The sequence below is a fragment of the Vulpes lagopus genome, chromosome 23, assembly GCF_018345385.1.
Source record: "Vulpes lagopus strain Blue_001 chromosome 23, ASM1834538v1, whole genome shotgun sequence".
In the NCBI taxonomy this organism is placed as follows: Eukaryota; Metazoa; Chordata; class Mammalia; order Carnivora; family Canidae; genus Vulpes; species Vulpes lagopus.
Window position 1 is genome coordinate 42,653,997 of NC_054846.1, and position 26,733 is coordinate 42,680,729.

Sequence of the window (26,733 nt, forward strand, 5' to 3'; positions counted from 1 at the left end):
TTGTTTTTAATATCTGGAAAGAGTTTAATGCTTTCTTTACCCAACATGTGACCTCATGGGCCCACCAGCCTCAGCACCCTTCTTCTATATGATATATCTATCTTTTTGTCTAGAGGAAAAAAGGACTATTTAAAATAAAAATATACTTGATGAGGTCAAAAAACTCATTGAAAGAAATGTCCCAGAAAGGCCGCCTCCACATTTGCGCTGATGGTAATTAACACAGCACCTTTGCGGGGTTTGTTGAGAAATGCTTCCTTGTGCATAACTGGCTCTAAAAACAGTACCAAAATATTTTCAACAGTGGCAGCATTTTTAAAATCTAAGATGACCGCAGTGAAAGACAACACTCATTTGGATATAAATTCTAGTACACGAGCTTTTTTAAAAGGAGGAGTTTTGCTATTTCATGGTCATGCTTCATAAAATTTCAGTGTTGCTCTATTCTGCATTGTGGCTATTTTTTAGCAAGAAACACGAGCATTATTGAGTCAGTTTTCCACCTACATTCAAGGCCTGACAATACTGATGGCATTTTGGGAAAGAAGAAAGATAGGCATCTAATCCTTCATGTGTATATGGAAAGCCACTCATCACAGTCTAGAGTCTTATTATATAGAGACAAACAAAGAGATATATATTCTGTTCCATGAACTAAATTTCAGCATCCATATCAAATAAATATATGGCTTCTATTCCACAGGGTGAAAAAGGTAGTTTCAGAATATGAATGGAAAGGCTTAATGTACAAGAGTTCTTTTCCCCTGTTAGGAACTTCCTCGTATATAAACAAGAGGTTTTGGTATAAGAAGCCAAATAACTTTTATTCCATCTTACAGATAAATAAATATATTTACCATTTACTTTCTGAACAGTAAATAATAGGAAGGCCAATTTTTGGTCTCAGTAATGTGTTAGCTAAAGCTTTGCAAACTTTTTTGTAACCATTAAATTATATTTCGTTAAAGGAAGAAGAAAAACTACCAACTTAAAAAAAAAAATTGGAAGGGAAACACAATGGATTTCTCTCAACTGTCCGGTGTTCTCAGGTATCAGAGATCTATAACCTAAATAGTATATTAGAGATATACAAAAAGGAACTGGAGTAAATGTTTGATAGCAATATAAATTCAACTTTATGATGAACACAAATATTATTTTTTATAAGGTCAGGTACATGCACGTAAATCATCTTTCCTACTCACCAGAGACATTTCTTTTAGTGGAAAAATACAAACTGTTAGATGTTTGGTTTGAATGCTTTTATCTATACAGAAGAAACTGATGGGAAAACACTGCCTCTCCTGTCTATGGCATAACGGAATCAGAGAAGACCAGCTAAGAATTGAATACTAGGCTACATGAAAATCAGGCAAAATTGTATATAGCTTTTAAAGTTGCTTATAAATTTCCCTTCTCTTCATTTTCCTTTAATTTCTCTACCTTCTCCAAAGTGCTTTCATAAGGAAAAATGCAAGGATGTTGGTAAATGAAAAGAGATCAATATCAACTTTCCTGACTACATACAATTTTAATTGGATGAATATTTTTTGGAATGATTTCCTTTGTTGATTTGGGTCAATTGCATGAGGAAAATTTTGCATCCAAGATAAACTTGGAGCATGCTGACCATAAATCAGTTTTAAAAAGTTACTCAAGCAACTAAATTATAAAACCAAGTATCTTTACATTTATACCCCAAAATTAAACATAAGTAGATTAAAAATCTCCAAAGTTTTTAGAATTAAAAGTTCTAAATCAACATATAAAACTTATTATCATGTTTTCTGCCTGGAATGTGCCCATTAAAATGTAGGGGGTATGAGGAATGTGAGCAAGATCACCCTATCCCTGGAGGAGTGCTTTCTTGGATGTCAAGACAGAATGATCATTTCTCCTATGGAACATCGAAACAACCATTAAAGCCAAAGGATTAATTTAGTCCATCTCTGTACTCAGTTGCCATCTTGACAGGGAGCCATTCTGGAAAGATACTTTTTTCCTAGAATTTTTTTCCCCAGATTTTCCTTTGCCCATTTGAAGCATAATAACAAAATCATAAAATAACTTATCACCTAGAAAACTGTCACGTTGTGCTCATATTTCAGAAAACCTTCAGATTTATTACAATAAGCTTCCCAAGTGCAGCTTCAATATTTATAAATATGTGAGAGTTAGGAAATATTAAAAAAATGCATCTTTCCTTGTCAGCTAGAATTGTATTAAAAGTTTTCAGAAAAGATAAATATCATTTTTTAACAAATTCAGAAGCAGATTTCAACATTCTCTCCTGCAGAATGTTGCATCATCACATCTACCACTCTTCTACAATTTAAATAAGTTTCTCTCCTTTTGGCCCTTAGTGTACAATGTTTCTTGTAATGGCATATATTTACGCTATGACCGCATTTGATTCTTCATGTTTTCTCATTTCAACATCTTGAAATTTCCTTATTCTTTTTTTTTTTACAGGTTTATTCCACAAACTTTAATTTTTTTGCTCCTTCTACATTTTTATTCTTGATATTCTTCAGTTATGGACTTAAATTTGAACTTAGTTCTCCAGCACAGTGATCATGGCCAGAATTATTCCTGTTCTCTTTCTACATATATAGCCTAGGATAATAAGGCTCATTTTTAACAGCATTTTAATATTGCCAATCAGTAAGCTATTGTGAACCAAAAACTGATGAACCAAAAACTCCATCTAATTTTCTGTATATTTGATAGCAAATTTTAATTCACTTTTATGGAGTTGTATTTCTTTCATGAATATGTTTATTGCTTTTTTCTATTAAATTCATTCTTTTATTGTTTTCTAATTTATGATCATCTAAACAAATAAGTACATTAGCTTTGAGAATTAAATAGAACGGGATTATATAATAGTTATATATCACTGTCTTGCTAGGAGGGTCTGAATTGTTAATTATCTTGACACATTCTGTCCAGGACATAAGAAAACATCACAGGTATATAAAGGACTATAATTGATTTGTAAATGTTCTTTCCAGTTTAAGAGGTAGAGAAGTTATTTACACACATTTGTCTTCATAACTGGGCCTTTTTTTAGGAGCTCTTAAATTTTTGTCCCAGGTAAAGGCACAGTCTTGGTAAGCTGCTCAGTCATTAGTCTATGCTCTTCTGTCATCTTCACAGAATTACTGGTTTCAATACAGAGAAGTTGTGAATGATCATAAGCTGTCTGGTAACAACTTACTCTGATGACTCCCAACAATCTTTTCTACAACCTCTAGCTCAGCTGTCCTATATTTCTTAAGTGTGCTGGACAAGGAGTCAGTAGAAAGTTTTAGGCACTGAATTATTTATAAAATTTTCATACTACTCCAGAATATTTGAGCAAAAGAGATATTTATTTGCACATGTATATGTACATATAAGTGTCTGGATGTGCCTTTTGCAATGCACAAGGCTACTCTAATGACAGTTCAAGAATTAGAAGGATGAACCTAGGAGAGCACACAGATTTCACACTTGACGTTGCTACTAAGAAGAATGGCAGTGGTATGGCTTACAACCCAAAACAGGTAAATGGTCAGGGCAGTGCATAGTTTCCACATTTCAGGCCATTTAACTAGCTGTCCAAAGGGCTTTTCTCTAAGGCCATTAAAATGTTCGAACATTTGATATGTAAAGGTATGTTTTCAATGAATTTGGTCTTTTAACAATATTCCATGGATGATAATGTCTTTTGGTTTAGTGAGTCATAGAATAACCAACTTTTTAAGGCTAACACATTCACAACCAGGATTTCACAAATATGAACAAATATGCTCTCACTCTTGAAAAAATAGTTTACATAAGCATCGAATTTGAGTTTTCTATTTTCCTTCAACACTTGAAATTATTATTTTTCATTGTTTTTTTATATACTATCTGCTCTAATTGATTTTTTAAGGTCTTTGCATTATCATTGGTGCTCTGTGGACTTGTTAAAGTATTTATGCATGGATTTGTTATTATTTATTTGGCTTGTGACTGGGAATGATCCTTTATGGTACTTATGTCTTTCTTCAAACACAGAAACCTCTCAGCTATTATCCTACAATTATCCACCTGCAATTCCTAGTAGGTATGTGGTGTACTTCATATTATTCCTTCATATCTCTCAGCATTTCCATAGCTTAACACTCTTGTGTTCATTCTTGATAATTTCTTCAGGTTTAACTTGTAGCCACTAATACTCTCTTAGGCCATTTCTCTCTTCCTCCTTAAAGTTTTCATTATGTTTTTAAATTTGAAAACTATATTTTTCTCTTCTTTGAGTATTATTTCTTTTTCAAATTTGCTAATTTATTTTTATAAAGCCCTCCTGTTGGTTTCTATTTCTTCTCCTTTTTAAAAAAGATCTTATTTACTTAATCATGAGAGACACAGAGAGAGAGAGGCAGAGACACAGGCAGAAGGAGAAGCGGGCTCCCTGGAGGGAGCCTAATGCGGGGCTCGATCCTGGAACCCCAGGATCACGCTCTGAGCCGAAGGCAGACACTCAACCACTAAGCCACCCAGGTGTCCCTATTTCTTTCCTTTAATGTTTGCAATTATTTTTAAAATTTTTAGAATTGTAGTTTGCGGTGTCTGCTTATTATTCATCATTATGTTGGACAATTCTCCTGCGAGGGCTTTATCATTATTTAATTATAAATTCATTTTCAGGGTTTCTTTTTTTAAATTAAAGGGTCCTGTGTCTCTGGCCCAGATATGTTTCTATACAAAATTGTAGGTTTCCATTATTCTTTAAAATTTTGAAGGGGGCAGCCCGGGTGGCTCAGCAGTTTAGTGCTGCTAGGGCGTGATCCTGGGGACCCGGGATCAAGTCCCATGTCGGGCTCCCTGTGTGGAGCCTCCTTTTCTCTCTACCTGTGTCTCTGCCTCTCTCTCTCTCATGAGAGCATGAATGAATAAATAAAATCTTAAAAAAATAAATAAAATAAAGTAATAAAATTTTGAAGGATTCATGTGCTGTGAATAATATAAATATAAACCCCATAAGTGGTATATACCACAGCTTGGTGTTTTTATTTGTCACAGGAGAGCTACTTTTTTCCCCATTTCATCTAGATTCCTAGGCAGACAAGCTCTAGTCACTTCCGTGGATCAGTGGGTACAATTTTCTTGCTGCTTCATCAAAGAGAAGACAGCTCTTCTTGGGTCTTGAATGTATATGAGATATTCAGTTCCAGATCCCTAATCATTAGAGACTTGATAAGGGACGCATCCCTGCCTGTTCAGTCATGACATCAGCTCTTAGTCTTTCTACTTCGTACTCTGCTTTTGAATTGTCCCTTTTTTGACCCTGGAGGATTTTTACTTTTGTATTTGTGCACTGATCTATATATTTAGAAATATTTATAATAATGTTGCTGTGAAGATAGGCATATATGAATAGGAGTGGTGAGTGCTTCAGCTCAGTTCAGCAGAATTGCCGATACAAATTGTAATCAATAATTAACTTAGATGCATGTAGTAAAATTAGGCAATGCTTCAGGTAGTTAAGTGTGAGTTTTACAATGTGAGGGAATGGACAGCTTTCCAGAGCTCATTACTATAGCACCTGAAGTAATTTTCTACCCTTTAACATATCCCTCTGTTGTGTCATATTCTTACTGGGTTTTTATTTTTTTTATTTTTTTTTTCTTACTGGTTTTTTTTTAAAAAAATATTCTCATAAAAAATAAAATAAATAGTATAAAATAAAATAAAAAATAAAATATATTCTCCTATCTATTATATACAGTTCTTACTTTGGTTATGTTTCTCTATAAGATTATATCAAGTTCTCTCCCATGTCCATGTGAACTAGGTGTCCATGTATGGTAAAATAAAGATTCTATAAATGCCTAACACTTGGAAAAAGTATATTCAAATAAAAAAATGAATCAAAACTAAATAAACTGATGAAAGCATCAAAACTTTTGCTTTTATTAAATTATGATAAAAAGTATTTCACTCTCTGTAAAATATTTTATTAGGCTGAAATAAGTATCAACATAAGCAAATATAAAAATCATTTTAATATTAAAGTGGTTCTCTATATGTTGCATTTAAATGTTTTTAGTTTAAGTGATAATTAAGGGAAATTATTAACATATACAATTTCTACGACTTTTTCAGGATATTGATTTATCTCTTCTTATATTAAAAATATACATAAGTTGCCATGTATATTCTTATCATCTATTTTCTGCTTTATATCCAGTATCTTTGATTAAATCATTTTTTCTGTTACCACAATAAATCCTCTGGCGTCTATTGTTGTTTTATATTGACTAGATGCATACAATCTTTATAGAATTAAAAAGTGGCTAGTCTAACTTAATCCGTACCAAAGTCACTTTGCCTGATAGAACAATGGAGCAAAAGATTTATTCTGATGTGTTCCAGAATAGAACACTTAATCACTGGAAAATATAATTAAGAAAAATCTCAGGATCAGAAAGATAGTTTTTGTGAATGGGTTGTAGGGTATTTGATTTGATACTGGCCACAGTGTAGCCATCCTGGTGTTATTTGGGCCCAGCTATCTGGATTAGATTTTTCAGGCAAAACAGCTTGTCTAATATGTAAATTTATACATTTCCTTGTCTGTTCCATTTAAGGAAATGTAAAGCCTTAAGAGAGTTGAAGTAAGTGGATAGGGTCAATTTTATTTTTTATTTTTCTATTTTTATTTTTTAATGATAGGCACACAGTGAGAGAGAGAGAGGCAGAGACACAGGCAGAGGGAGAAGCAGGCTCCATGCACCGGGAGCCCGACGTGGGACTCGATCCCGGGTCTCCAGGATCGCGCCCTGGGCCAAAGGCAGGCGCCAAACCGCTGCGCCACCCAGGGATCCCGATAGGATCAATTTTAATGCATGGTTGACAACAGTAAGAATCAATAAGATTAAAGAGTAGGATCACTGGAAAAAACTTGGATAAAAAAAAGATGTAGAAAAAATATGATTTTAGATACTGGATAACCAACATTTTAGTGGATCTGTATATTTATGTATTTGTTCTTTGAGAAAGGTCTGCCTCTCCACTAACATGAAAATGCCGTGAGAACAGAAGCCTGGACATAGGGCTTAGAAAAATGACTGGCATATGAAGTACTTAACAAAATCATCATTGGATAAATAAATGAACTCAGGCTTCAGGATGAACAATGTTTGTTGGGCCAAGGGAGAGTAGAAGACAAAGACATACTGATTGGAAACCTAAGTGTAGAGAACATGCCACAACATCAGCACATGTCCTTCATTGTAAAGTTATTGAAATAGTATTATACATTAGCATGGTGACAGTGATTTCCTAGGAAAGTAAACTACGTTTGGCTCTGGATATATATGCATTTTCAAAATTACTTTAATAGTCATGCAAAGAAAATATGAGAATTAGGAAAAAAGCATTCCTCAACAGTAACAACTGTGATCTTAGACTGAAGTATCACACTGCAGGAGAGACGGGAGAAACTTCTGGTATTGAACAGTTCATTCTGGAAAGGTGAAGGACTTGCGGTATAACACAAGCCTGTTGGACAGATCTATTTAATAAGTCCATAAACTTTATAAGACTTGGTTTACTTCTATGTAATTTTAGTATTGGTGACCTACTGTAACCCACTTCCTCGGAAAAGAGAGTAAAGATGCAAATAGTGAAATAAACTCCTGAAGACATAATCTTATGCTCCAACATCCTCTCTCCTGTATACAATGGGAATAACATGAAAGTCCATTCTTTAGGAATCCAAAACTTCAGCTCCAAATAATGACTAGTAAGATAATTTAATCACCCCCAATTTACTTCATACAATTGTGTTTATGCCTATGAAAGTGTCTTGGAAATGACTTAGACCAAAGAAGCAATTTGATTGGTTAATGAAGAGTCCAAGAATGGTAATTGAATTTGATGGAATTCATTAGTTAAGACATTCAAGCATATACTTTACAACCCCAATTATGTACTCTAACATATGTAATAGTCACAATGTGATATATGTACTTCGTTGCTGAATCAGGCAGACACAAAAGAAGAAGACATAGTCTGGCACAAAGAAACATCATCAGTCTGAGACAAATCTTGCCTCCACTCTCACCCCCTTACCCAATACTCATGCTGAAATATCATCTGTACAGCAGGGCACAAAAGCACAGAGGCAGATGCCATGGCATATTCTTTTAGAATGCAAGGCTGCCCAAGATCATCTACAGATAATGAACCATGACAACTTCAGATTTGATGAAGTACAAAATGAAAGTGAGAGAAAGCACAAATGTTATATAAGTGACCAGTGCCTCATCAAGTAAACTAGCACTTCAAGGGCATTAATACTAGTAATAATTTCAGAAGTTGCAAAAAATATTAATATTTCCTTTAATATCATGAAACACTTTTCGTTCATCTTCTAAACAAATGCTTTTCCCCCCCTCCCACATCACAAGAATATATATGGAGACAGAGGGATGCATCAACAAAACCTATCAAAGTTTCGTTTTTTTTCCATATACCTTAATCTGGCAGTTGTAATGCAATTTCGAGGAATGAAGCAATAGGCAAAGAACAGTCTTCCAATCTCAAGCCAGGCGTTTGTCACTCAAGCTCTTGCTGGTTCTTGTTTTCGTGTTTTCCCTTGAGAGAAAATAATAGAAATAATCCATGAAAATGCTGGCCTGCAACTCTGCACTTGCATTTGCTACTGATTGGGTGTATGGACTTCTGCTTATGTAGCTCATTCATTATTCACACTCTGCTCTAGCTTCCTCAATTCCTGGTTGTGCTAGGTGCTCCAGGCTAAGAACCAATAAGTATGAATCATGCTGACATAAAGAAAAATCTAGGAGAATAAATGTTTCAAGAAAGCCTGTTTTTTGCATTTCTTCTGACACATTCTGTTCGGTGGCATTGGTCTATTGAGGAGAAATAGCTCGTGCTGCCACTGAGGAGCCCAGTGGAATTACCAACCGCAGGGAATTATCTCTAAGCAATTCACACTTTGTTTTGCTAACAAGACTCCTTGTTAGGATACTGGAGTGCTAGGCTTCCCTGGCAATGTTCCCCCACCTTTTAGAATTATTGAAAAGCTAACTGAATCTATTTTGATTTGTGAATCTCTTTGTAAGCAACAGCAGCTGCAGCAGTGCTAATAAAAAGGAAAAGCCTTGCTATTTACCTAGGAAGGACATTGAAATACTGCACATACAAAACATCGGGGATGTGGAGTAGCTTGATAAAACATTTTAACAGTTCCCTTCCTCCCTTACTTTGTTCTTTCCTCCCATCCTTTCTCCTTCTTTCCCTCCACTCCTTTCCTTTTGCTTGTCTTCCTTTTGCTCTGTTTTAATGCATTTCTCCTGCGTTTATCTATTCTTTGATATAGAGCAACCCCCATTACCTTATATTTTAGGCTATTAAGTAATGATTTTATTATTATTTTTCTAAGTCATGATTTTAGAATTTGAGATCTCAAAATACTAAGTGAAGTAGCACAATCCTTTCACGTATGTAGAGACACAGGTAGGGAGACTTTGGTATCGGCTGAATCTTCTGGTCCCAATTAAGAATGGAGGCTTTGCAGATTCCAGTGGCTCTGATACCAATCAGACCATTCTACTCTCTTACAGCTTGGGTTTCAATTCTCTAGAGGAAGCTAACATGGCAACACCCTGTTATTTGAGGATTCAAGTTTTCCTACTACAAGATAAATGAATACACAATCCCCTGCAGCTTTCATTATATTCTGAATAGAATTTTATAGTTCCTCTGCAGTTGTTAAGGGGTCCTTATTTGCCAACTAATGGACCGAATTGTTCTGGCATAAATCCACATAGGAAAATCTTCTGAGGATTTATTGGGTTTGAGAAAACCTTAGTCCTTGGTTTAGAGGGATAGATGCTGCATAAGAGAGCCTGGTTTCCTGAGTGGCTACCGAGCTCCATTTTTGCCTGACTGAAATAGACAAGGGAGTGTCTCCTCCAACCCAAGCTGTTTCCAATGTAGGGACTTATTTATTATCTGTGATTTACTCAATGAATATTAATTGAATGTGTATCATGAACCTTATTTTTTTGGTCAGGTCTTAGGGATAAGAAGAGAAAAGACAGTTTGTTGTTGAAGGAGTTAGAGAGACAGATGTAGAAAAAAAATCACTCTATAAATTGATAAGTGCCACAATGGAAATTTAGACCATATTAGGTGCTGAGAAAGGGTTCTTCGTCTTCTCAAGGAGATTTCTCATTTTTCATGTCAAAACAAGTAGGAAGTATTACCAACACTGTATGTTTCTACTGATACGTATGTGTGCCATTCAGAGTACTGGGCATGAGTTGGTGAAACAGTGAAGTCCTGGAATTATTTTATGATTAACACAACCGTGGCTTTTCACAGTTGGATTATTTTCAACAATAATTCCAAGGAAAAAGTGGCTTTTTCCCACCTGAAAGCATTTAAAACCTTTCTCCCATAGCTACAGATCCCAGAAAGTATCTGCTTCCTTACAGAGTATGGCCACCAGAGTCATTTTCTACATGTTGGAGAGAATACATGAGTTAGCAATATCCACCCACTCTGGAAGCCAAATAGCAAAGATTAAAAACCATCTGTCATTGAGACTGTGAGCCTGTGAGCAAGCAGTAGACTTCCAGCAGAGTTTGGGGCAGGAACAGTGTGTAACACAGATTTAAAAACACAAGGATTCAACTAGAATCGTTTGCTTAGTCACATGGTTTAAAAGATATTACCAGCTCTCACCAGAACCCACTTTGCCATGTGTTGCATAAAACCATGTGCTGTAAACCAGAGATATTTTTTATGGAAAATCATTCTTTCTCTCACAATTTTTTAAATGCTTATTTTGTATCAGGCAGGCTGCAAGACACTGAAAGTACATTGGCAATGCTCAGAAGCAGCTGCCTCCAGTGCCCCACCTCCCCTCATCCCATGGAGCTTGCAGGCTAATGAAAGAGATAGATGATAAATACACAAGATGCCTTATCTCATTACATAATAGAAATTGTAATAAGTTCCTAAAAGGACAGGTCAAAATGCTAGGAGAGTGAGAGCAGGGAGCCTCATCCAGAGTTGGCTCCCATGCAGAAATCACATTTAGGAATTAGCTGGATTTGGAGCTGGGGTGGGGTAAAGGGGGTAGATTAGATTCAAGGTAGAACAATATGTGGAAAAAAGGAGGTTTACGTGTTTGAGAACCAACAACAACAAAAATCAATGTGTTTGTAATCTAGTGTGCATAGAGAAGCATGGAAGGTGTTAATTAGGGCTGGAGGCAGGCATGGGAACCATGAGGAACCACTGCAAGATCTAATCCCTTTAGTTACTTTTGAGTAGGGTGATTGGGGGTAGGTATCATGATTAAAAGAAATCTACCTATCCTTAGAAATGAAACTTACCATTTTGATTTAGAAATTAGTTGACATACTTTCCTTTAAATAATGCCGTGTTTTCCTTCATAGTACTTATTACTATCCATATATGCTTGTTTGTTTCCTCCTCTTGCAACCACCACCTCAACAAAAATCTCTGGGAGCTACACTTTTTATTTTTTTTCCAGTTTGGTTCACTGATAAGTATCCAGGGCCTGGAACATCTTTGGTGTGGAGTATAGTAGCCTAACAAATATATCTTGAATGTGCAAATGAATGGATAATTCCGAAAATTGCCTCCCAGATGCTAGCAATCATTTAGTGTTCTTATTTTCCCAAAGTTACTTTCATGTGAGGTCAATTTTGCACAGTGAAGGGGAACATAGCAGAATAACAAAATATGCTCCTGGTGATTTGTCATTAAAAACAGTCTTTAGAGTTGTTGTAGCTTATGAGAAAAGTATAAATAAAACCAATTTGGGTAAAACAAATGTATGAAAAATAAAACCTCACATGAAAGTAACTGTGCCAAAGGTTATTTGCTTATGACGCCCTTAATTTTGACTTACGTATGTTCATTTTTTTATAGTGTGATTTTTAAAAGGCTGATTTGAATATTGCTTTATTATGGAAAATTAACTTTATAGTAGTCAATGTAGGTTAAAAGATCCAGTGAACCTTGATAAAGACAATATAAAAGACTAGTTTATGATGCATTACTCAGGTTTTTGACCTTATGTATAAGCAGATCACAAGTGGTATACCAGTAAATTACGCAGCACATAACAATTCAAAGAATAATTGCATTCAAAAATCCCTTGTGCCAAGATGCCCTATGGAATATTTGCATAGAAAAATCTTGTCTGCAATGAGCAAAGGCAAAAAGTAGGGGAGAAAGTGGGAGAGATAGGCTTTTACTTGTACCATTCAAGTGAAAAAGAATTCTTCTGTAGTTAAGATAATAATTTAGGAGAAAATGTTTGCAAATTTTGTTAGAATGCAAAAATATTTTACGGATTGTCTAGTTCCCAGTTTTTTTTACCTATTGGTGAGGACTACAGCTCCAAGAAGTCTACAAACTCTCTGAAATATAGAGTTAAAACAGCTTAAAATACTTAAATAAGTGTTCGCTTTATTATTAGTATTGGGACATTTTTGGTAAAAATGTCAGAGAGAAATCCTTTTACCATATTAGTCAATGCAAGATGAAAGCCACAAGAAATTTTACATAATTTTTCTCTTGAATTAATCAGAAAACGTACATTTCAAAAGCTTGGTTCTCTTATTTGATTTAATACACAAAACAATGCATCTACTTTCATCTTTTTTTTTTTTTCTGAAGTCTCAACATAGAATACACTGCAAATTTTGACAACTTGTTTTTGTTCAACTGATTGACTTCAGCTTCTCAATTCCTTTGTTAGTGGGGACAAATGAAAATAAATTTACAAAAGAGAAATATATCCATGTTTGATTCTAAATTATTCAAAAAGTTTAAAATGCTTTATAAGATAAATTTAGTTAAGAACGGAATCTAGTTGGGAAGCCTGGGTGGCTCAGTGGTTGAGCATCTGACTTTGGCCCAGGGCATGATCTCAGAGTCCAAGGGTCTAGTCCTGCATGGGGGTCCTGCATGGAGCCTGCTTCTCTTTCTGCCTGTGTCTCTGCCTCTCTCTGTGTCTCTCACGAATAAATAAACATTTTTTTTAAAGAAAGGAATCTAGTCTAAAGATCTGCTAAAACTAGCCAAAGTGCACATGACCCCATTGACCATTGTTAGTGGTATATTAATTCCCAGATATCTAACAAAAGCAACACCAGCAGCAGTTGACCACTGTTGGAATATAGGTGAACTCTGATCTGAAGTGCAGGTAAAAATTAAAATAAAAGAATAGATTTCTGGAAGGTATATGTATAAAATGCATTACATATAAGCGTGTGTGTATGTGTATATATAAAAATGCAATATTAGGGCAGCCCAGGTGGCTCAGCAGTTTAGCACCGCCTTCAGCCCAGGGTGTGATCCTGGAGACCCAGGATCGAGTCCCATGTTGGGCTCCCTGCATGGAGCCTGCTTCTCCCTCTGCCTGTGTTGTGTTTCTGCCTCTCTCTCTCTCTCTCTCTCTCTCTCTCTGTGTGTGTGTGTGTGTGTGTCTCACGAATAAATAAATAAAATCTCTAAAAAAATAAATAAAATAAAAATGCAATATTAAATATATTACATATATTGTGTATATATATATACATATTGTGTATATATACACATATACACATTGTGTGTGTGTGTGTATATATATATATGTGTGTGTGTGTGTCGAGAGAGAGATAGGATATATGTATTAGGGTGTGTGTGTGTATATACAAAAAGCATTTTAGGAGACTAAAGCCAAAGTAATTAATTTTACAGCAATGAGTTAGTCACAGCCTCAGTTTTTTGCAATAATTCTTGGATTGAATAAACCAAGAGATTAAAAATATACTCTGCACAGCAATCAGTTGCTCAAGTTCCAGCAGACTCTCTGATATGTATGAATGGAGTGGGGAAAGAGAACAAGCAATAATTTGTAGGCAAGATTAGAAATCTAGAGATACAAAATGTAGAACCGGAACATTAACATGTTCTTAGATTTTCTTTAGTTGCTTGTTTCAAAAGGTACTCTATTATTATTAAAAAAATTTTTTAAAGATTTTATTTCTTCATGAGAGACAGAGGGAGAGAGAGAGAGAGAGAGAGAGAGAGAGGCAGAGACACAGACACAGGTAGAGGGAGAAGCAGGCTCCATGCAGGGAGCCCAACGTGGGACTTGATCCCGGGTCTCCAGGATCAGGCCCTGGGCCGAAGGCGGCACTAAACTGCTAAAGCACCAGGCTGCCCAATAAATTTTTTGATTAAATACAATTCATTAGCACTTATGCTATTTAACAAATTTAAACTTTTAAATAATTTGAGGTAACATTTACATTGTTATATATAACCATTACTATTTTACTATAAATTCAATTTAAGAAAAAAATGAACGGAATCTTGTATAAAAATTTTTGAGTGATATTTATAGTAAAGGACTCTATGGATCTTTCAAAGACTTATTTTTGGTTGTCATTGGGTCTGTTGTCAGCTTGAGTTCAAATCCAGGCTCTAGGATTTCTTACCTATATTCCTTAATTTCCTCATAAAAAAATAGGATATAATAATTCTCCAGTATTAAAAGGATTGGATAAATTAATTGAATTAAAATACTACCACATACTAAGTCTTATTGGGTCAGCTATTTTACCCTCATTATTGATAAAATTATTCTTCCTAATATAAAGTTAACGCAGATTTAAATTTGAAAACACTACAACCCAGAGGTTCCCATTCTTAAATGCTGTACAGGAAATACTACAGGACATTGAAGTGTATGTATATCACTGTACGAATTGTTCCTGTTTTTTTTTATGCACATACCATATATCCTTATGTTGCATTTAAGTATCTTGAGGGCAAAAATAAGATTAATTCTTTTTCCCCTATCACTTGTCCTCTGTCTCTCTTTTTTCACTTTATGTCAACACATATTTATTGAGTACCTACCTTACGGTAGGTACTTTTGTAGGTCTGAAGTTGAAAGGGCAAGCAAGACAAAGTCTCCACGTTCATGTTGCTTAAGTTCTTATAAAGCTCAGTTAAAACTGTTACTCTTTGCTAAATTCAGTTACCAGTGCCAATGTTGGAGAGCCAAATACAAAAATAAAGACATAAATATATACATAGTAAATATTTTAGAAAATGTATTTAAATGTGAGAAATTGCAAAAGATATAACCTTTCATAACAAGGCAACAAAATCATGAAAAATTAACTACAATAATGAAGACAGGGTAAACTGATGATAGAATGGTTCTATATTATTATCTCATAGATTTTAGCTTTTTTTTAAATGTGAGCAAGCACTAAATAAATTAAGTTATTGATATTTATAGTTAAGCCACAATAAAAATTTTTATAATTTAGAGAAGGGGGTACACTTTGAGAAGAAAAGATCTTAACAATAAATTATTTAAATTATGATAATTTTTAAAGTGTACTTTATGATAGAAGAGTTTATTTTGAATAAAATACTTAGGACATTCTACATTTTTATATCCTATTATTATCAGTGTCAGAAGAACCCAGATATGAGAAAACCCATACAAGTATAATGCAATAGAACAAGGAAGACTCTATTGAAATAGCCTGTTCATGTAATAGTAGCCACACACTTTTGATTCTAAACTTTATTGATTACCTATTTTTAAATGATATATCATCCATTTATCATTTGTATATTTATTAAAGTTTTGTTAAAGCCCAATTAATGACTGAACCATTTGTTCATAATACGTATGGAATTTTAGAATTACTTAAACTAAAAAAAAATAGCTACTTTATTTTAATGATCTTTAAGATATATACATATAAATCAGTGAAATATATTTACTTTGAAAACTCTTGGAACTTTAGCAAATGCAAAGTAAGAAAATGTTAATAATTACCTAAATTTACTATATTAGAGTATATCTATTTCAGTCTGAAGCTTTGTACTCCATAGTGTCTTGTACAGAGATAGTATCTCTTGGTCGAGAATCTTGAATAATTAGTTTATCTAGTAATGTCTTTGCTCTACAAACCTCAGGTTTCAAGCATTTGGTTGAAGGCTTGTGGCTTGTTTATGAAGTCCTTACAATTCTATGAGGAAGATAATACTATTATTTCCATTTTATAGATTAGGAAACTCAGAAATGTAATGATTATATAACTTGATAAAGGTCACACTAGTGAGAGATTGAGCTGAGATTTCAACCTGGCTATCAGGATTTTAGGCTAATCCTCAGTGACATGACACTGTGTTGTATTTTTCAATGGATGGCCAAAATAATAGGATTACCTAGCTAAATTGGCTATTTTTTAAAAATGATACTGCTGAAATAGTATAGGGTGGGCCTTGTATGCTGATGACATGTTTTAATTTAGGCAGATTTTTAAACTTCGTTTTACAACTCAAAATGCCCCAAACTAAAACTAATTCAATCAGCCTCCTTTCCCCTCTTTCTCATTTGGTCACGTGTTCATTCATTTGTTGATTTACAATGGGCTAAACACACAAATAAAATGATAGTTACTTTCATCATCAACACCATTTGGAGTTATCTTGGCTCTCTTTCCTCTTTTTATAACCAGCCACAAGTCTATCAATTATTGATTTTTAATGTTTACAGTAGCATCTTGCTTTTTTTCTCTCCTTTTCCACCATTAATAGATTGAAACCACCAATTCAAGTCTTTATCACTGGATTCCTACAACCACCTCTGGAATAATCTTCTACCTTCAATCTGTCCTAAATACCAACATCAAATTAATTTTCCCCAAATACTTGAATATATAACAAGTCTCATTATTAGCAGAGAAGGTACTAGTTTAAAGAACAAAAGACAATGAGTCTGGGGAAACCTAGATGTTTTCTCTCCAAAGACAATCTTAATCTCCTGAAAAGCGTTTTTCATAAAGTATCCAGCAAAAACATAAAACTAAAAATGCAAAACTGATGCATTATGTTATTCCCCCATTTAAAGTTCTCAAGGCTCACTTTTGGTCTAAGGACATGTCTTAATTCCTTATGCTTACAAGGTACTTTATTTTCTGGATGCTGCCAACTTCTCCAACCTTGTTTCCCCATGCTTCTTCTCAGTTTTTATGTCACAGTCAAATTGAATTTCTGGAATAAGTCAAGTTACTTCCTCTAATTTTCACTGGACAACTTCCTATTCCAATTCCTTACTATGTCCTAGGGGGCCTTTTCTAGCCTCATCCACCGTTCTCTGTCTTCCTCAGTCTGCTCTAGACACACCGGCCATTTCTCTCCCAACGAGCCCTGTTCCTGCCCAAGATCTTTGCACCTGCTCTTCCCTCTACATCTCATAAAGTTTCCCTGGATATTTGCTTGGCTTATTCCCTCAGTTTAGTCCAGTCTTTTTTTTTTTTTTTTTTTTAGTCCAGTCTTTTATCAGATGTTGCCTACATGGGGACATCTTCCACTGTCATTGTATCTTTGCCCCATATGTCCTCTGTAACACTTATTACTACTTGACCTTATATAATTTTTTGTCTATTTGTTTATTTGGTTTCTCCCATGCTAAAATGCATTCAGGCAGAAAGTTTGGTCTTATTTGTGCCATGATACCATCACCTTTGACAGTTTCCGGCCCATTTCGGCACTCTATAAACATTTGTTAAGTGAATGGATGGATTCTTCACGTCTCAGTCTCAATATTATGTCTGCTAAAAATATTACTGAATCTTGGGGATCCCTGGGTGGCTCAGCAGTTAAGCGTCTGCCTTCAGCCCAGGGTGTGATCCTGGAGTCCCAGTATCGAGTCCCACGTTGGGCTCCCTGCATGGAACCTGCTTTGCCTGTGTCTCTGCCTCTCTTTCTCTCCATGTATCTCATGAATAAATAAATAAAATATTAAAAAATAATAAAAATATTACTGAATCTTACACTGCCACAGACCTCCTAAAGTTAAGGGGTTCTGGATTAGACATCCTGGTTAATTGAGTTTACCCTGTACTAAACTTGCCACAGAGTAGACAAGTGAGGCTCAGTAACCATTTATTGAAATGATGAATACAGTGAAGGTCCTTTTAGATCTATTTCCTTTCATAATTCAGTCTGAATCCCTTCAAAATAAGAGATCCTTTCAAACTTCTTAAAAATATACATGAAACACTATGTGATTCACAGATTAGCTTTTCAATGAAATGAGAATACACATCTTCTCAAATTAATTTCCTCCTGTTTCCTTGGGTATTGTCCATAAAATATTCCTTCTGTATATTTCAGAGATTTCAGAATTTCTTTTGGGGGGTTTATGGGGAGTATGGATCCTTATGAGAATCTTATGACTCTCTTAATAAAAATTCACACACACTCAATATATTACTTATGCTTTTAAGAGATCAAAACCAAATTGAGCCCCAAACAGACTCCTATTCTATGGACCTTGGGTTAAGAATTCTATTCGTTCTCTTTTCTTTTTCTGTTTTCTACCAGTTTACAGACACATTCAGTGTTCTTCATACTAAGCCAAAATGATTCCACATCAACTACCTGTTAGTCATAGGCTCAACTTTCTCCTCTTGGCTATAAAGTGTTAGTAGTAAACTTTTCTATATATATATATATATATATATATATATATATATATACACACACACATATATCTATAAACACACACCCTCATATATATATATATATATATGAGTTCATATATATATATATATGAGTTCCATTTGCCAACATATAGTATAACACCCAGTGCTCATCCCATCAAGCGCCCCCCTCAGTGCCCATCACCTAGTCCCCCCATCTCCCTGCCCTCCTCCCCTTTCACAACCCTTTGTTCATTTCCCAGAGTTAGCAGTATCTCATGTTTTGTAGTAACTTTTCTGCATTTACTTCCATATAGATATTAAATCTTTTGCAATCTGGCTTCCCCATTCATTCAACTAAAGTCATTATGAACCTCATGACTGTCAAATCCAACACCTACTTGTCCATTTTCAATTTCTCCACATCTTTGGGATTATTGAGGACCATTTTTAGTATTGTAAAGCTTTGATTCTGTATTGATGCACACACTTTTTGTTTTTTGGTATTTAATATTTTATTTCAGTCTGTTTCTGCTTGCTCTTCCTTTGCCATATCCACGTCTAATTCCAAGGTTGACTTTTTTCCCCAAGGTTTTCTTCAGCGATCTACTGTTTCTGTATTCTTGCGTGTACTCTGGTAGTTTCAAATATTACTACTTTGCAGACTATTGCTAACATTATATATTTAGCATTGACTTCTTTGCTATACTCTGGACCCAGATTTCATCCTGATGGCTATCTACTTATAAATGTCTTCCTGGCATATAAAATCCACAAGCTTCCAATGAAATGTTGAGTATTTCCCTCACAGCTTTTTCTTATTTTATGTTTCCTAGCTCAGTATTTGATAAGAAAATTTAAATTTATATTTGACTCCACCTAATTTCTACTCCTACATCTGATTAAGTGCCACGTATTATTGATTGTTCCCCTGAAATGTCCCTGCTATGCTTTCCCTTGGATTCTACAGTCCACTAACTACTACAGGCCCTTATCATGTTATTGCTTATATGTGCTTTAGCTTCATAACTGATGTCTTCCCTTTAATATCCTGCCACTTCAATGCAAGCTCCACATCGCTCTGCCCTCTAGCCTTGCTCTCTCAACACTATCAGAACATTCTGTATTGCTATTAAAAGATTCACTTTATTCTTCCAAATACTGCAGTTGATTGCATACACATCTGCTTTTACCATCAGATTATTAATTCCTCAAGGGCAGAAGTGGTATCTTAGCCCCTTTTATATCCTCCACAGTGTCACCTTGCCCATAGTGTGCACTTAATAAATGTTTGTTATATTGAGATAAGATATGTGAGAAAAAACAATTCAGAAAATATGTCATCATTGTACAAGTCTTGCTGAAATGCTATTCTCTACTATGACATGAGAAAATAACACTACATTATTGTCCCTAATAGTTGATGCTCAATATTGGGTAATATTTATTATCCTTGGTATTTAGTTTTAGAATAAATAATTGCTTAATAGTACACTGGAAAAATTAAAGAGAGTAGAAGCATATATTGACTTACTATTTATGAAATTCAGAAATGAATGATTAATTCACTTGAATTTATCTCAGTACCTATGTGTAAGACAATGCTTTTAAGAATAGTAGCCTTTTTAATGTTTTATATGTGTAAAAGGAACACAGAAGGAATTGTCCTTTTACCAAAATCACATCCAAAAGATACAAAAGGAGATTTAAATCACATGCTTGAATTTTGATAACTCTGTTTTCTGTCCAATGCTCTGTAAATAGATAGGTGACTTACCTTGTCAATGTTTTTTTTCTGACTTGTCTGAAACCAGTAATATGATGAATTTTTGACATATATGTTATGAAAAGCTAAAAATGAGGTGTAAGAAAAAACTAGCCTCTACAGATTTCTAAGCAAAATGAATCAGCAAGATGATATAATAGTTAAAGACTTTGGGTCCTTAGAATTAGACAGGCTTGGAATTGAATTGTGACTTTAACATGGACTAGCTCAGACATCTTGAGAAAAATTTTAAACTCTTGAGTTTTCTTATCTTTAAAATGGTAATAATGGTCCCAGTCTTATAGTTAAGAGAAGAGAATAAGATAAAGTATGACAAGTAATTAATATATGTAAATGTTTAGTGCTCTGCAAATGCTGGTTCCTTTTCACTATCTTGTCTTTCAACAGAACAGAAAATAGACATAGTAAAAAAATATGACCTCTGAATTAATAAAGGTTTCATTGTATTGTATTCATTTTTTTCAAGAATATTTATTGATGATCTACTGGATTCCAGGCAACATGATGTCTTAAATAATAGACTATAATGTGGTTCTGGGGTCAAGAGAGCAATCATGGCTCTAGTGTCAGCTCTAGGATTTACTAGCTATATGATCACTGGGTAGTGGCTGATGCTGTTTCCCACCTGTGATAATCATTTGAAAGATGTTAAATGGTATTAGGACTAGAGATAGATTTGAGAGGGAACCATGTACTTGATTTCAATTTAAATATCTTTTATTTGAAATACCAGCAGGTTGACCAAGCATAAATATCTAGTAGGAGGCAGGAATAGAGGATTATAGACTATCTGCTTCAGAAAAGCAGTGGTCATATCTTGTTTGTTCAGTAATATATTTCCCTGTGTTCAGAGTATCTGATCAATCAGTAATAACAACAGTGAAAACAAATCTAATAGAGCACTTACCATGTGCCAGGTTCTGTTCCGAGAATTTTACATATGTAATTCATTTAGTTTTTATAACCATACTATGGAGTAGGTGCCATATTTTCGGATGAGAAAATGAGGCACAAACATTAAATAACTCTTTCAAGGTCACACAACCACTAAATAAAGCTGACATTCTCATCCAGGTGTTTTAGCATCAGAGCCCATACTCTTAACCACTGTCCCTAGTTTGCAAAACCGAGGAACAAGGAACAGATCTAGGAGCTAGGGGTAGAGATTTGAGATTGTTCATGTATAATGAAAAACCGAGTCAGAGGGAGTAGCTGAAATCTCCCAAGGACCTATAAAGTGTAAGAAGAGAAGATGGCTGAGTATCCTTAAGGAACACCAGCCTTTAATACAAGGTGAGCAGAGAATACCAACAGTTAGTACAATGGTTAAGAATCAGTCAAAGAAACAGAGAATTGTGTTGGGGTACAAAGTAGGAAAAAACTTCCAAAAGTCGTGAGTGTGTCCTTAAGCTAAGTTAGAGATTCAAAGTATATCTCTTGGAAGAGTTATTTCAGAGACACAATGAGGGAGAACACACAATGGGCAATGGAATAAAAGGTACTGCTACGTAATAACACAGAAAAGGCAGAGCAATACTTTTAAGTGTGCGCTGTTACCTATTATTCAGGGGACATTAGTAGTGTGGGACATTTGGGATGGATACTGACTAGAATTTTTAAGAACTAAAAAAAAAAAATCTCTTACAGGCTTAAAAAAATATCCCACAATATTTAATTCCTATTTTCTAAGAACTCAGACAATATTCTTTTTTTTTTTTTTCAAGATGGTGTGACACTAACAAAGAGATGGGAGATAAAAGTGAATAGTAAATTCCTGAAGAATTCAAAATTATGAACGATATTTTAAAGTGTAGAAACAACATGAGGAATAATTTCTCACTTCAGATTGGGCCTCATTTCCCTTTTATCTCATCCATGAGAAATAACTTTCCTCTATAGAATATAGATTTTTTTGGCATTACTGGTAATTAATAATAAAATCTTGTCATTGTCTGTATCATTATGATAGAAATGTATAGAATTCTAAATTCTTCATTTGGTAACAACAACCCTATTACCTATAGAGTACAGCTCAGAGGCTACATCTTTCTTTTCTCCACACTAAGAGCTAAAGAAATCTCATCAGCTTTGGGTCCCCAACATTGTGTTTTTTCCAAAGGAATTCTTTTTCTTTTTCTCACAGCTCCTCACTGTAAACAACTTAAGTTGTCATGAGAAGGGACCGGGACAATTGCAGGAGGTTTACTGTTGTAAAGCTTACACATATGGATGGCCATAGTTTCACCACATCTTTACACCACAAGTTATAAAAGAGCTTTTATGCCATGTACAGCATGCTCACTGTTGTGGACATTCAATGTATATTTGATAGGTGCAGTCATTCCATTTTTGGAGAGCTAAGTTTGGGGCCTTATTTCAAAATCTCCCAAAATTCTGGAGAGAATATATGAACTCCCTCCCCCTTTATTATAAATCAACTCTAAATCTGAAAAAGAATACAGTAGTATATAAAGGACCTTTCCCCCCCTCTATTAACCTGGCAAAAATCTTTTAAAAATTCAGATACATAAATTTGAATACAAAGAAGGGAATCTTAAAATTGAGTTTGACTTTAATATAATTCATATAGAGGGAAAAACTACTAATGAAAAAATTTCAAATTATCCTCTATTACAGAGTTTCAGAGAAAATGCACATTCAGTTAAGGATTCGCTTTTTTTTTTCATTCATGCTACATATATATTTATGGGCACTTACACTATGTGCTGATATCGAAATTATAATTAAAAATTAGTTGGGCAATGTTACGAAGGGGGAGGGGAAGGCGTTCCAGGGAGATGGTTCAGCATGTACAAAGTTCTGAAGTGACTGAGCATATAACCAAGGCAGCTTTACCACACAGAGCAAAAAGGGCATGAGGAGCCATAAGTTTGGAATGGGGAATACAGATCCCAGGGCCTCTTGTTTGTCACAGCAATGATTTTGGACATTTTACTTATACTTTATAAAATCATCAGAAAGCTTTAAGTGGGGTAGGACTTTGACCAGTGTTGAATTTTCAAACCACTTTGGCTGTGGCGTGGTGGATAGATTTCAGAAAAAAAATAATGGATAAGTTATACATTATTTATTTGCAATCCCAATTGACCAAATTCATTGTTCTCATGAGCCAGTTTTTTTTTTTTAAGTTTTAAGGACTGCTGGTTTTTAGAATATCCTATACAGATTTAGAACTACGAATGTACATAGGTCAGCTTCTCTCTGCTTCCCCCACAAACACACATTTATCCACTCACCACATTTTTCTAATCTCTTTGCAAAGCCGACATATTTACTTGATGTAGTAGTTAGGTCATAAACTTTGAGCTAGTTATCTAGTAGTGACACTCAATTTTTATTGATCATTTATCCAGGATAGGTTTGCATGAAGAAAAGTAAAGGTAATTCACTTCCAGGTGATACTAATTATGATAGGCAAAAAAAAAAAAAAATGCTATTGTTTGATCACTGTGTGCCAAGCAGTGTTATACTTTGCTCTGTATTAAGTTACTTAATATCTGTAACAATTCTCTAATTTCTATGGATGTACGATCTATTATGTAACTAACCTCATTGAGATCATTTCCTAAATTATGTGACTCAAATTTCTGCACGGTTCATATCAACACAGTCCAAAAGTATGAAGTAAGCAAAATCAAACTAACGAGCCTTAAAAATTTCCCCCATTGCAAAAAAAAAAAAAAGAAAAGAAAAGAAAAGAAAAGAAAAACTCTATTAAAAAAAAACCCCAATCTGATAATTTCATCTCAATACACTTCTAATGTCACAAAATTTCCTCTAACAAAACTATAGGAATGTAACATTATTGCATTTAGTCTCTGATGGTTCTGAGTAATTGAGTCAAATGTTTTACTCTGAAGTGGCTAAAGTCTAGCACCACGGTAACATAGTAAATATCATGTCCACTTAACTATGTCAAGTAGAAAAGGAAGGATGCATCCATTGCCTCACGATTATTCCAGTTCAATTATAGAACTTACATCTTCTGGAAGGATGACTATTTTATCTGGTGCTAAGTGTCCTTCTGCCAATTAAATAGTTTTCAACTTACTGTTAGTAATACTGAAGAAGTGCTCATTATTTAAGCAATGTAACCTACTCATTTTTCTTATATGACTGACTGCTTGTGATCCAGAGAAGGAGCAGACTACTTTGGGGGACACGGTTGGAAAGATAGTATCTCCATTTAGAAAAACAAGAAGCATGTAATCAACATCTATAAAGACACAAAGGCAGTCGACTGGGTCAACATGAACTTGTTTGCAGCTATCTTGACTCACTAGAATTTAAGGGAGTGACAACTGTTAAAAGCTTGAAATAGCAAACTTGAGGCAATAACAAATATTGAAATTCCACACAATGGGTATTTTGAGTATAGACATGCAGAATTTTAAAGAGCTAGAATGAAAATATAACTATCTATGAAGAATGAAGAAAACTTTAGATAATAAATAGATGGCAAATTTATTTGGGGCTACAAAAAGTAGGATCCCAGTAGTTTTATATTGCTTCCAGCCTCCATTACTTGTGCCTTAGCCAGTATGTGGACACAAAGGCCACTGGGCTAATAGAAATTTTTGTAGATCAAGTATAAACTAATATATTTAGTTCTACAGGGAAAGCAGTTCTTCTTTACCATTTATATCTAGACTACTTTCCTCATTTGAAATTCTTCAGAAGCGCACCTCATTCCAATTCACATCTCACAGAAACCATCCCTAACCCTAGTGATCTAAATGAGAGTCACCCCTGTGTACTCCAGAGCATCCCATGACCCCCTCTTAATGATACTCATACTACTGCTCTGCACTGGCATCTTTTACTTGCTGGTCTTTTCCAGTAGAGTCTGATATCCCAGAGGCAGGGAGCATGTTAATACATCTGTTCATTACATCTAGCTCACCAAATGGTTTCATTAGTTGTTAAATGACCTTACTTCTTTTTAAAATGAAGAACTAAGTGACAAAAAATGGTTCAGAAAGGTGTGTTTATTTTCCAAATTATTCAACATATTTATTTATCCACTCAAGAAATGAGCATTGACTTTGCAGGTCACCATATTGCCAGATTGTTGTATATATTAAATTACAGCAGAAAATATTTTTTGAATTCCCTAAAATTTATGCCATTACTCTAAGTACTTATTAAGAGAAACTCTGGAAAGGCTAAAGATTAGAAATGAATCTAAAAGAATGGATTAAAACACAAAATAGAATAGTTAAGTTTTCCTAGTCTGCCTTCTTTTATTTTCTTTTATGACCAGCAAAACTCCCAACAAAGCACACAGGTAGTAAAGGTGCCATATTTATTAAGTTTCTTTACTAACACATTGACTATTAGACTGTAAAATAAATGTAAGACTTTAGAAAGGAATGCAGTTCTTTGCAACTCTGGCTTTCTGTGGTTTCTCAAAAATCATAAATAATGTTTCCTTGTTTTGAGGACATGGAAGCATTTCCAACTGTTTTCTCACCTCTTCATTGACTTCCTCCTAAGCTTGTGTTGCTGCATTTGCAATTGTGTCTTTATTAGTTTGAAACAGGGTAGATTCCAGTGGCATTCTGTGATGGGCATACATTTTCTAAGGAAGCCCTCACATCTGTTGTTCTGTAATAAGAATAGAGCCTAGATATTTGATTATTTCTTTTTTAAGAGCCTCTTGTAAGAATTATCCATCAGAATTATTGCATCTATTAACCTGTCACATTTGTGTTCATGTAGAAAAATCTGTTTAGTGGACTACACCATCATTTATGTTTTAAGGTGGAAACATCAGTTCATACACAACATATTTGTAATAATGGGCAGGGGCACAAGGATTAAAGGACATTTGAAACACAATAAAATCAATATTTTTAGGTAAGGATGCTTTTTGATTATAATTACTCTTAAATAAGATTGCTGCTTCAATACCTGTATGTAAACATTTAAAAATCTTATTTGCAGTTACATAGCCTTTTATTATAAATGTGTTATATATTTATTTAATAAGAAAATCTTTCTTCCAGCTGATTTAATCCTTTTAGAATACTGCTTAAATTCCACAAAATGGAGCTGAGTACTAGAAAACAGAGCTTTTTATCAGTTTGTAGGAAAAAAAAATAATTAGCTGAAAAATTTGCTGAAAAAATGGAGAGACTAGTTTAAAATTAGCATATTTGAGAATAAATATTTACATATAAAACAATTTCACATATATTACTTACAATAGACTCTTGGGCCCTACAGTTTTTTTCTCAATTGATATTAAATGGATCTTGAATGTTTTCACACTTGCATAAATGATACAAAAGGAGATTATTGCATAGTGTACTTTCTTTTACTTAATTATAGCTCCAAGTAATAAAACTCAGTTGCAAGAAAGAATAATACATGCTATTC

General features: G+C 34.4%; 1 protein-coding gene across 3 annotated transcripts in view; it reads right to left on the reverse strand.

The window, feature by feature from the left end:
- The window catches only part of SYT1 (synaptotagmin 1), a 533,799-nt gene that overhangs the window by 404,775 nt on the left and 102,291 nt on the right, over positions 1–26,733 (reverse strand). For all 3 annotated transcript variants that reach the window (XM_041739097.1, XM_041739098.1, XM_041739096.1), the window contains exon 2: positions 8,511–8,631. The gene's annotated coding sequence lies outside the window, so the exon portion shown is untranslated. The remainder of the gene's footprint in view (positions 1–8,510; positions 8,632–26,733) is intronic.